The 13116-nt window shown below is 42.7% G+C and overlaps 1 pseudogene; it reads left to right on the top strand.

Annotated features, from left to right (window-relative positions):
- Positions 1 to 2044: 2044 nt before the first annotated feature.
- Positions 2045 to 13012, top strand: LOC124007097 (annotated as a pseudogene).
- The last annotated feature ends 104 nt before the right edge of the window (positions 13013 to 13116 follow it).

Below are 13116 nucleotides of genomic sequence, written 5' to 3'. Positions count from 1 at the left end.
CTTGTATTTAAGAGCAATTGGAGGCCACGAAGGAGAGTTGTATGGCATTGAAGCTTGCCTGGAGGGTTGTTAACACAGTGCCCAAAGAAGGGCCGGATGTATACAGAATGGTGTCGTCTGCATAGAGGTGGATCAGAGACTCACCAGCAGCAAGAACGACCTCATTGATGTATACAGAGAAGAGAGTCGGTCCAAGAATTGAACCCTGTGGCACCCCCATAGAGACTGCCAGAGGTCCGGACAGCAGACCCCCCGATTTGACACACTGAACTCTATCAGAGAAGTAGTTGGTGAACCAGGAGAGGCTATCATTTGAGAAACCAAGGCTGTCGAGTCTGCCAATGAGGATGTGGTGATTGACAGAGTCGAAAGCCTTGGCCAGATCAATGAATACGGCTGCACAGTAATGTTTCTTATCGATGGCGGTTAAGATATCGTTTAGGACCTTGAGCGTGGCTGAGGTGCACCCATGACCAGCTTTGACACCAGATTGCATAGCAGAGAAGGTATGGTGAGATTCGAAATGGTCGGTAATCTGTTTGTTGACTTGGCTTTCGAAGACCTTAGAAAGGCATGGTAGGATAGATATAGGTCTGTAGCAGTTTGGGTCAAGAGTGTCCCCCCCTTTGAAGAGGGGGATGACCACAGCTGCTTTCCAATCTTTGGGAATCTCAGACAACACGAAAGAGAGGTTGAACAGGCTAGTAATAGGGGTGGCAACAATTTCGGCAGATAATTTTAGAAAGAAAGGGTCCAGATTGTCTAGCCCGGCTGATTTGTAGGGGTCCAGATTTTGCAGCTCTTTCAGAACATCAGCTGAATGGATTTGGGAGAAGGAGAAATGGGGAAGGCTTGGGCGAGTTGCTGTTGGGGGTGCAGTGCTGTTGACCGGGGTAGGAGTAGCCAGGTGGAAAGCATGGCCAGCCGTAGAAAAATGCTTATTGAAATTCTCAATTATGGTGGATTTATCAGTGGTGACAGTGTTTCCTATCTTCAGTGCTGTGGGCAGCTGGGAGGAGGTGTTCTTATTGTCCATGGACTTTACAGTGTCCCAGAACTTTTTTGAGTTAGTGTTGTGGGAAGCAAATTTCTGCTTGAAAAAGCTAGCCTTGGCTTTTCTAACTGCCTGTGTTTAATGGTTTCTAGCTTCCCTGAACAGCTGCATATCACGGGGGCTGTTCGATGCTAATGCAGAACGCCATAGGATGTTTTTGTGTTGGTTAAGGGCAGTCAGGTCTGGGGAGAACCAAGGGCTATATCTGTTCCTGGTTCTAAATTTCTTGAATGGGGCATGTTTATTTAAGATGGTTAGGAAGGCATTTAAATAAAAAAAGTCAAACATTGATTTTCAATGAGACTCATATGTTGTAAATTAAATATGAAATATACAAAAAAACGTAGGAGAATTAAATGTTTGATTTATTTGGTCATCATTACACTTGCATTACCTGTATCTACACTTACAGATGTATGGGGTAAAGATAAATTGTATTAAATGAAATTAGCTAGATTATGTAGCTAAATCACATATTATGATATAATGATTTTATTATAGCCTTGGCCTACTTTTATGAAAACCTACTGAAAGATCTGACAAACTGAAGTCATCTTTTGGGGGTTTTATTGGTCAGAGCGTGTAGTGACATCAGTTTTTCTCTATGTCCAATTTTGTCGTATTCAAAATGGTGGAGCAATAACAAACGCATTGTACATTTCTACGGTAAGGAATTTGCTACTTTTAGACTTAATGATTCATACTCATTACGATGCAGATCATTCAAACCAATCATCTATTTTATTAACTACATATTTGTCTTGCAGTAAGTTAGAAATGATCGCCGTAGCAAAGCTTTGCACCAGATCACACACAGCAAGCAAGCGAGATTTGGCCTAGCTAGCTAGCTAATGTTAGCTACACAGTGATTGAATGGGAGGGGAGGGGGGTTGGCAGGCAGGGCTCGTGTATGATCAACTGAGCTAACTAGTTTTTTTTGAAGAGTAATGGAGGAAATGATAGCTGGCTAGATATTAATAAGAAAGGTTAGGTTCGTATCTGGCGACAGAAATGTGCAGGTATGTCACAGTCAACAAATATGATGACATGTCTAGCTAGCTAATGTTGGTTGGCCATAGCTCGCAGTAAGTAGTTAGTTACAGAACTTTCCTAACTACTGCTATTTGCTCAGATTCATGCATCTGCAGTTGTAATACGTTTGCATGCAGTAGCATTCATTACACAACATGCTTTTGCAGAGCTGTAGCTGAAAAAAAATAGAAGTGTGTGAAGAGACAGAAGGGTGCATTTTATCAGACTCCATTTCTTCAATATGACACTTTTTCTTTTTGTATAAGTATCAGCATGGCAGACAAAAATGGCAAGAAAGGGAAACCTGTAGGAGTGAAGAGAACATTGACCAAGAGAGAACAAGAAGATCTGAAGAAAAAGGTAAGCGATTTGACCATTTTATAGATAAAATAGGCCTACACTTTGTTGCAGATGGCTATGATTTTCAATTTGAAAACAATCCCTTTTCCAGGAAGAAGAAAAAGCAGCTGAAGTTTTTGAAGAGTTTTTAGCTTGCTTTGACAGTAACGACAAAAGTGGAGTGAAGACTTTTGTCCGTGGGGGTATCGTCAATGCAACTAAAGGTGAGTGAAACATCCTGGCTAATCCAACTTTGGTTGGGTCTGTGTTGCAGACACTATATTATTTTTAAATATCTACACAGTTAATATTTATATTTGATATTTATTTGATTTTGCAGAAGAGGAAGCGGTAGAGGTTAAAAAGAGCAAGCTTTACCGACCAATCACCAAGTTGACTTCAGTGTCCCAGAACGTCTCACCGGCACACTCTTCTGAAATCAGAAGGCCTGTGAGTATCCCATGTGAATCCCTTACTGTGTATACAGAATGATACATTATTTTGTCCTCTTATATGTTTGTCTGGTCCACAGATTGTTAAAAAGAAGACGGACGAGAAGAAGAAGAGCAACCTTGAACTTTTTAAAGAGGAGCTAAAGCAGTATGTTTTTTGACGCGCCGTAGTAATTCATGTTCTTTCATTATTTGACCAATTTGTTGTTTATTTGTGTGTGTAAATAATTGTGTTCTCCTAGAATACAGGAGGAACGTGAAGAAAGGTACAAAAGAAAGACTAATGAGCCTGGGGGAGGATATGGAGACCTGGACATACCACTAACGCGACGATCAAGTAAGAGCCAAGTCTGTCCCTTGCAGTGGAATAAGAATGGTTTACTACAATAAGCCTTTGTCCAAATCAAAGATGAACCCTCTGTAGCTTTTACATGTTTAGCTACATATGAACGTCTCCCTCCAGTATTTGATGATGACCCAGCCATACCGAACACAACCAACCTGTACATTGGCTGCATTAGCCCCAAGGTAAAGAAACTATCTGCTTGGGACGTTTTGACAGGAGATAAAGATTCACAATATAGCCAGTTTGTTTGGGACAAATTCAACTAACTTAAATGCGGACTGAATTTTTGTGAAACTTTGCTGATATGATACTTCTAATGTGTCAGATGAATGAAGAAATGCTTTGCAAAGAGTTTGGCAAGTATGGTCCCCTGGCGAGTGTGAAGATCATGTGGCCCCGTAGTGACGAGGAACGCACAAGGGTCACAAATAGAGGCTTTGTGGCCTTCATGACCAGGAAAGATGCAGAAAGGGCCTTGGCTGCTCTAGACGGTGAGTCAATCTGTGATTAGGGAATATTGCATTCTGTTCAGTAAACGATGCCAGATGATAAATGCCCTGCTCCGTGTTCCATTAACCTTGTAGGATCATTGCTCCTTTTTGCTGCAGGTAAAATGGTTATGGGTTTTGAAATGAAGCTGGGGTGGGGGAAAGCTGTTCGCATCCCTCCCCAGCCACTCTATACACCCATAGGGGTACTTAAAATGTCCACACCCCCACCCCCCTCCGGCCTGCCCTTCAACGCTCAGCCCAGAGACCGCTTCCGCAATGACTTTACCAAGCCATGGGGCAGGTCCAAGGAGGAGTTGGACAAGGTAGGTTGGCCCTTTAAAAAAAATGTTTTTTAAAGAGTGTCGGGCAGGACGCTCCAACCCTGTTCCTGGAGAGCTACCATCCTGTAGGTTTTCGCTCCAACCCTAATTTAACACACCTTTCTAATAATTAGCTGGTTGATAAGCTGAACCAGGTTAGTTACAACTGGGGTTGGAGTGAAAACCTACGGAAGGGTAGCTCTCCAGGAACAGGGTGAGGAGACCCCTGCTATAGTGTATGTGCATGGTTCTGTCAAGTTGTTTAAATAATTGTTTTATTTTGTTTTAAACTACAGTTAATTTGCCAATATTAGGTGTGTGTAGTAGATTTTCTATGCATGTTGATACATTTATCATAGGCCCAATCAACTGGACATTGCTTAGAATTCAGAACGGCATTTTATGCACAAAACAAAAGAGATGTGATGGCTGTGTTCTGAAATAGCAGTTCCGAGTTCCATTTCCCTTTTTTAAAATCCAGTTGGTTTGTCCTGTGGTGCGTGTATAGACCTGTTATGAATCTATTCAGGATATGTTCTAAGGCAGGGGAATTTGTCCCAGATGGAGTTATGAGGTAGTTACAGAACCATATGTAATTAAAATGCTACTGTAAAAGTAAGAGGGTGGGGGTATTCTATAGATAATGTACTTTGACAGTGTACCTCTCAACTGTAAAAGTAAGAGGGTGGGGGTATTCTATAGATAATGTACTTTGACAGTGTACCTCTCAACTGTAAAAGTAAGAGGGTGGGGGTATTCTATAGATAATGTACTTTGACAGTGTACCTATCTACTGTAAAAGTAAGAGGGTGGGGGTATTCTATAGATAATGTACTTTGACAGTGTACCTATCTACTGTAAAAGTAAGAGGGTGGGGGTATTCTATAGATAATGTACTTTGACAGTGTACCTGTCTCTCGAATGTGGGAACTTTTCCCCTCGTTAAAATAAAGTATAGCTGTTACTGCTGTCCTCAGTTGATATGCTGTATGTATCCTGCAGTGTTTCATCTCTGTATATATATATACTCACTTTTTTTATATCTTCACTATTTTATTTGACTTCACGAACAGACTCTGTCCGAAGCTGTAGTCAAAGTGGTTATCCCAACAGAAAGGTACACACTCTCTATCCATTCTTACTACTACGACTGACCAGACATTCTCACAGACAGAACCGTGTTAGAGGACAGAGGCCCTGCCCTGGTGTACTGTTCTTGTGTACGTACGTGACAGACAAGAAGCCCCAGTCCTAAGTGCTACGTCTGTATGTACATGACTAATGGGAGAGGACAGCTGAGAACATAAGTGTCTCGTAGTTTGTAGTAGTGTCCTGTTCTAACATTGGTCTATCTATCTTGTTGACAACATGGCCTATGTTCAGGGAATTGGTAACCCCTTCTGCTTAGGACTGGAGGCCCTATATCTAACTAGTAGGAGGGCCATGGGCCTCAGTTGAACATGGTTGAAGTGAATCATTGGCCTAGTAAGCAAAGCCCACCGTTTATTCATTCATGTCATCCTCATTAGATTAGTAAATGTCACCATTGTAATCCCCTGTCAGAAAAATTGATTGTTAGACTTAAGTGATTGTTGGAGTCAATTATATCCATTGAAACATACTGGTACTAGCTTCAGTGGCAACCTTTGTTCTTCCTACCTTGTGTTGGCTGAGACACTGCAGACAGATGCAGCTAGAAAGCAAATGCATTTTAGATTAAAATCAGTAGTAGCTAATAGTAGTATTATGTTGTCACTCATATATATAATATATATAGTCCCTCTTTTTTTCATTTAGACACATGACAGAAACACTACTTCTGCTGTAACTACACACTAGGGACAGACCGTCTCCCCCACTCACTCGTGTTTGCAGACCAACACACATCACACAACATATCCTCAACGTTGCTGTGATAAATGATTGCAGAGGGACAAATGTTCTAGAAGAGAGACAGAGAGAGGTTAAGGGGCTCGGGGCCAGTGTTCAGTGAGAGCTTTGACATGGCCACTGGTCTGGATGAGGGGGGACAAGTCACAGCGTTTGGTCTCATCCCCTCTCCTTTTACTCCACAGGAATCTGTTAGGCCTCATCCACAGGATGATAGAGTTTGTGGTGCGTGAGGGACCCATGTTTGAAGCCATCATTATGAGCAAAGAGAAGAACAACCCTGACTTGAGGTGATCTACCATTGCTGAGCTCTCCCTTTCCCTCTAGTCATACCACTGGTCTAAAGATGTCTTTTTAAACTAAATTTTAAACGGATTCCAGGTTTCTCTTTGACAACAAAAGCCAAGAGCATGTGTACTACCGCTGGAAACTCTACTCCATTCTCCAGGTAGGTCATGATCTGTCCTGGCTACAGCCCTATGACCATGAGGCCATCTCAAATCAAGTGTTATTTGTCACATGTGCTGAATACAACAGGTGTACTTGACCATGAAATGCTTTCTTACGAGCCCTTCCCAACTATGCAGAGTTTAAAAAATGTATACAAATAGTAACACAATTGGAATAACATAAACAAGCATAACGCTATATGCAGGGAGTATCAGTACCAGACCAATGTGCAGAGGTATCAGAGGTAGATATGTACATGAAGGCAGGGTAAAGTGACTGGGCATCAGGATAGATAATAATAAGGTATTAGAGGTAGATATGTACATGAAGGCAGGGTAAAGTGACTAGGCATCAGGATAGATAATAATAAGGTATTTGAGGTAGATATGTACATGAAGGCAGGGTAAAGTGACTAGGCATCAGGATAGATAATAATAAGGTATTTGAGGTAGATATGTACATGAAGGCAGGGTAAAGTGACTAGGCATCAGGATAGATAATAATAAGGTATTTGAGGTAGATATGTACATGAAGGCAGGGTAAAGTGACTAGGCATCAGGATAGATAATAATAAGGTATTAGAGGTAGATATGTACATGAAGGCAGGGTAAAGTGACTAGGCATCAGGATAGATAATAATAAGGTATTTGAGGTAGATATGTACATGAAGGCAGGGTAAAGTGACTAGGCATCAGGATAGATAATAATATGGTATTTGAGGTAGATATGTACATGAAGGCAGGGTAAAGTGACTAGTCATCAGGATAGATAATAATATGGTATTTGAGGTAGATATGTACATGAAGGCAGAGTAAAGTGACTAGGCATCAGGATAGATAATAATAAGGAATATGAGGTAGATATGTACATGAAGGCAGAGTAAAGTGACTAGGCATCAGGATAGATAATAATAAGGAATATGAGGTAGATATGTACATGAAGGCAGATTAAAGTGACTAGGCATCAGGATAGAAAATAAAAGGAGTAAAATGAAGAACAGTGCCTACCCACTACACCTCTGCTGTGCCTCATCCATGTCCCTCTCCCTCCATCCCCAGGGCGAGCCCCCCAGTGAGTGGAGGACGGCAGACTTCCGGATGTTCCGTGGGGGCTCCATCTGGAGGCCGCCCCTCCTAAACCCCTACCTCCATGGAGATGAGGAGGCGGGAGAGGAAGAGGAGTCTCCCTCCCTGGAGGAGGAGCTGCTGAAAAAGGGCCAGCTGAAGACTGAGTGAGTGTTGCTGTACATACAGGGCAGAGAGGGAGGTTCTGAGGCAGACTGAAGATGAAAATCGTTCTCTCATGAATCTGACGTGTTACTGGAAAAACAGACTTTGGAATATGGACATTCTCAGGATAACAATGAATGTGTGTTTTTATTCCAGGCACAGGGAGAGACTAGAGATGCTGCTGAGAGGACTCACCCCTCGTAGGGAGGACATTGGTGATGCTATGCTGTTCTGTCTGGAGAGAGCCGAGGCAGCGGAGGAGGTGGTGGGGTCCATCGCAGAGTCCCTGTCCCTCCTTCAGACACCACTGCAGAAAAAGGTCCCTTATCCTATGACAGTCTTACACTACCAAGCACATTCACATGGCATATAGTATATAGAAAACATGTATTATCAACGGTCCCTGGAGAAATAAGGGTTAAGTGACTTGCTCAAGGCACATCGACCACTAGGTTACCTGCCGCCCAGAGTATTGCTCACAGTCATGTTTATCTTTCTTCCCACAGATTGCCAGACTGTACCTTGTATCCGACATCTTGTACAACTCTTGTGCCAAAGTTGCCAATGCATCTTATTATCGCAAATAGTAAGAAAAGTCTATTTTAAATAAGTCTGTCATTATATAATACACATGTTCAGTGGTCATACTGTGTTTTCCTGTCTAACGGTTTATTGTTTCTGTTCCTTCAGTTTTGAAGCAAAATTGCCCCAGATATTTGGTGACATTAGTGATGCATATCGAAACATACAAGCAAGACTACAAGCTGAACAGTTCAAGGTAATGAGTGCAGTTAAAAAAAAATAATAATGCTTTATAATGTTTTTCCATGCTTGTGATCTGTTATCGACTTGGCCAGAACAAATACATTATCACTCACCCATATGTCTTCTGTCCTCAGCAAAAGATAATGGGCTGTTTCAGGGCCTGGGAAGACTGGGCCGTATACCCAGAGGCTTACTTGATCCAGCTACAGAACATCTTCCTAGGTCTGATCAAGGCAGGAGAGGAGGTGATCGAGAGGGTAGAGGTGAGCTGGATCTCAGGACCTGTCCTGGACAAGACCTGGAAAAGAGTTTTGATCAATGCCTATTTTACTGATGACACTATTACATTCTCTGATAGTGTGTGTAAATATACAATTCAGCAACATTGGTTTATGCGGGCTGGGTATATCTCACCTCAGGTGTCGTCTCCAGACCTGGATGGAGCCCCGTTGGACGGAGCTCCGCTGGAGAACCTCGACGGCTCGCCCCTGGCCTGGGACCCTGCCTCCCTGGATGGGGTGCCTGTTGATGACATCGACGGGGTTCCCCTGTGTGCACCCATGGAGGACATTGACGGAATGCCTTGTAAGTCAATCTGGCAGAATTTCTGTGACGAATGGAAACCATGAAAGCGTTATAAGATGTGGACTTGATGTAAGTTTGTGTTCTGCAGTGGATGAGCTGGCCCACTCAAGAGTGGCTCTATCGAAATGGGAGAGGGTGGACGATGCTGACGCTCTCCCACAAGGTACTGTACTGTCAGCACTGTCAACCCAACAATCATATCTCTACTCCTAACCTACAGCTCACCCTGCCGCTTCCTCTTTCAGCGAACACTGAATCCAAATGGGACACTTTGGGAGAGCGAGACTTGGGGGATGACCTGAATGCCAGGTAAGAACCTGGTGCAAGGGACTCTTTTCCCCATCACTGAAACCCAACTCCTCATCACAGAGTTACTGTAATGTAGCATTTACTGCTGTTGAGTGGTGTTTTCCAGCTCCAGTCCTCCAGTACCCCCAACAGTACACTTTTTTTGTTGTAACCCTGGACAAAAAAAAGGGCTTAATGATTAATTGACAAGTAGAATCAGGTGTGCAAGTATGGGGCCATAACACATGTACTGTTGGGAGAACTGGAGTTGGGACATAGTGGCTCTTGCATTTTGTTAAGAGATTGGTTGACTGGCAACATTGTTGCTACATTTGGGAGAAACTTCATCAATTTTGTTTGGAACAAATCGTAGATTGCTTAGGGCTGACAAGATAAAGGTAAACTGCAGGCAAGGAGATTAACTTGGTGTGTCCCGAGATCAATCCCTTTCTGGAGACCTAATTTCTGCTCAAATGATTTCTAAAATGGCAAACAAATTTAAATGTTTGTTATTTGGACGTCAAAGTTAAGAAACTGCTTGTGTCGTGTTGATTATTCTGCTCTGCTTGGTATAGTGGGCTATCAAAAAAGCTGAACGAGAGAATGCAGGTCATGTATATGCTGAATGTTCCCCCTAGGATCCACAGTGTTATCAGGTATATGCTGAATGTTCCCCCAAGGACCCACAGTGTTATCTGGTATATCCTGAATGTCCCCCCTAGGACCCACAGTGTTATCAGGTACATGCTGAATGTCCCCCCTCGGACCCACATAGGGGTACAGGAGTTCTGGAGAAGTGGGCTTGTTACCTGTGGACCAACTTAATCATAAGTTTGACATCTTAAATGATCGTGCCCCAGGTTACATGAAAAACCACATTGGTATGGTCTATAACCAACAGTCACAGTACCAGAGCTAGTATTATGTCTTGTAAAATCCCAAGAGTAAACAGTGCTGTGAGGACCACATTTTTCTGTACAGGCATTTGTCTATGGAATAGCCTCCCCTTGGAGATCAAGAAAAAATAGCTTTAAAAAGCAGGCAAAGATTTATTTGGACAAGGTTGTCCAAGTAAGAGAAACCACTCCACTGCCCCGGTGTGATGTGAAATGAATATGGTTGACTACAGTTAGGGGAAAGTGACATTTTAGGATGTCAATGTTCATGGTTGTTTAATTTTGTCTTGCCTTTTAATCAGTTATTGTTTTTACCTTCAAGGTCACTTTGGAAACAAGCATTTTAATGAATACTTTCAAGTGATATCCTCTGGGTCCACATTGAACATTTGGTTGTATGTCTGTTACCCAAAATCAATTAAATTCCTCTTATCGCCCCATGGTCCACAGTGCTAACATTAAGGGAGGAGATGGGAAGTCCGAGGATGACAGCAGCGATGATGACAGCCCCTCTAAGTATGACAACGCTGACTTCAAGAGCTCCTCAGCAGTTTTGAGATGTCCGAAAGCAAGAGGAGCCGGCTGAGAGAGCTGGAGGTAAGCACAGTCAACAATGCCTACTAGGACCAAGTAACACACTGCAGACCATATGACTGAGTCCATACCGGTCAACCGACTTACAATACATACAGGCCCTTCAGAAAGTATTTACACCCCTTCACTTATTCCACATTTTGTTGTTACAGCCTGAATTCAAAATGTATTTGTTTTTCTCACCCATCTACACACAAAATCAATCACATGTATTTATAAAGACCTTTTTACTGCAGATGTCAAAGCGCTATACAGAAACCCAGCCTAAAACCCCAAACAATGCAGAAGCACGGTGGCTAGGAGAAACGAACCACGATCTGAGGGGTGGCCAGTCCTCTTCTGGCTGTGCCGGCTGGAAATAAGAGTACATGGCAAAGTGAACTAATTTAAATCTCATTCAAATAAGTATTTACACCACTGAGTCAGTACTTTGTAGAATCACCTTTTGCAGAGATTAGTGAGACTTTCTGAATTGTGCAACATTTACCCATTTTATTTTCAACATTTTTCAAGCTCTGTCAAATTGGTTGTTGATCATTACTAGACAACCATTTTCAGTTCTTAGTTTTGACTAACTCAGCCACTGTCTTCTTGGTAAGCTACTCCAGTGTAGGACAGACTGCCATCTATTGGCAGAAAGCTTAAATTATTGTTAATCTAACTGCACAGTCCAATTTACAGTAGCTATTGTTTGAGGAGTGCAATTTAAACTATTTGGGCAGTCTTGATGCATTGCTGTTAAATTTTGTAATGGTTCACCATCTAGTGGCAAATCTAAATTGCACCTGCGCTAGAAAAATACATTAGCCTTTTTTTTGCATTTCAAAGATGATACAAAACTTGTTTTTTTTCAAATGGTACCAAGAATATGCACATCCTTGCTACAGGCAGTTAGATTTGTTTGTCAAGGGGCGGATCCTTGTTTATAGTAAATTCTTAATTGTGGTTAACGACAGATGTTTTCCTTGTCAGCTCTGGGACAAGGTAAAAAATGTTACACTATTGCACACAGTTTAACTTACATGACTTGTTATGCACATTAACCCTGAACTTATTTAGGCTTGCCATAAAAAAAAGGGGGGGGGTGAATACTTGACTCAAGACATTTCAGCTTTTCATTCATTTGTAAACCCCCCCCCGGAAATTATCACTTTTATAATTTGGGCGATAACAAAATGTGGGAAAAGTAAAGCGGTCTGAAGGCAAAACCTGAATACGCTCGGCAGTTGGTTTGATTTACATTAATTTATGCAACAATTGGACCCACTGTCCAAACAGTACGAGTGTATGCATCTTATATTTACTCAATGTGTCTCTGCTGCAGGTGAAGGTGATGAAGTTCCAGGATGAGCTGGAGTCTGGGAAGAAGCCCAGGAAGTCGGGGGTAAACATGCAGAAACAGGTGGCGCACTACAGGAACAAGCTATTGCAAAAGGTGGGTTTCTAGTGTGCTTTTTCATAAGCCCAGCAGTAAGGGAAACTGTCCAGGTACCATGAAGTTGCAGGTTTAAATGTGACTAAAAAAAAACTTCACCGGTTGCAATGGCTCCACATGTTCTGTTTACATCAGGAGTTTGATAAGGATGACAAGGAGAAGAGAGAGAGATCCATTCCGAAATCAAAAGAGCGATCAAAGAAGGATGAGCGGAGAGACAAGGCGGAGGAGACCAGTAAAGGACGGGATAAGGAGAAGAGTAAAAGGAGTCAAGACCGGGACAGGGGACGGAGTAGAGACACAGAGGAGCGGACACAGAAATACAGAGGACATTCTCCCGCAAAGTAAGGCCCATGTGAAACCATTGTTCCATTTAATTTGTGTTCAGCATTCAATATATTTTTGCTGACTCACCCCTATCCCACCCTTCCAACAGAATCAAGTCAAAGTCTCCCAAGAAGTCCAAGCGGTCACGGTCGCCCTCGCCAGTCAGGAAGACGTGGAGGTCTAGCTCCCGGTCGCCACACCGCTCCCACAAAAAGACTAAGAAGAGCAAACACTGATCCTGAGGCCTATGCCTCTCCCCCTGAAGCAGCTAGGCGGCTTTCATGGACTGCCCTGCTCTGCCAGTGCTGACCACGCCACGGCACCACACGCTTCTTTCCCACAATGCCTCTGAACTGCCTCTGCAGACCAAGTGACATCTGTTCCCCTCTGCAGTGAAAATTTGGCCATTTTTTTGTAAGATGAACATTGTTTGTACAGTTCCGTTTTCCTGTCAGGTTGTTTTTAAACCCCATTCAGATTGCGACTAGTTCCTGAGACAATAAATCACTCTTGGCAATGTGTCTGTTGTCATCCATGCTCCAGGATGGTGAATGGATTAGCTGAGGGTACCACGTCATGTCATTTAGCCTTTCTAAACAGCATTGGAAACTAATCTTATCACC

The sequence above is a fragment of the Oncorhynchus gorbuscha genome, linkage group LG20 (genome assembly GCF_021184085.1).
Source record: "Oncorhynchus gorbuscha isolate QuinsamMale2020 ecotype Even-year linkage group LG20, OgorEven_v1.0, whole genome shotgun sequence".
Lineage (NCBI taxonomy): Eukaryota > Metazoa > Chordata > Actinopteri > Salmoniformes > Salmonidae > Oncorhynchus > Oncorhynchus gorbuscha.
Note: the sequence above shows the minus strand (reverse complement) of the source record. Positions and strands in the feature narration are given on the sequence as shown.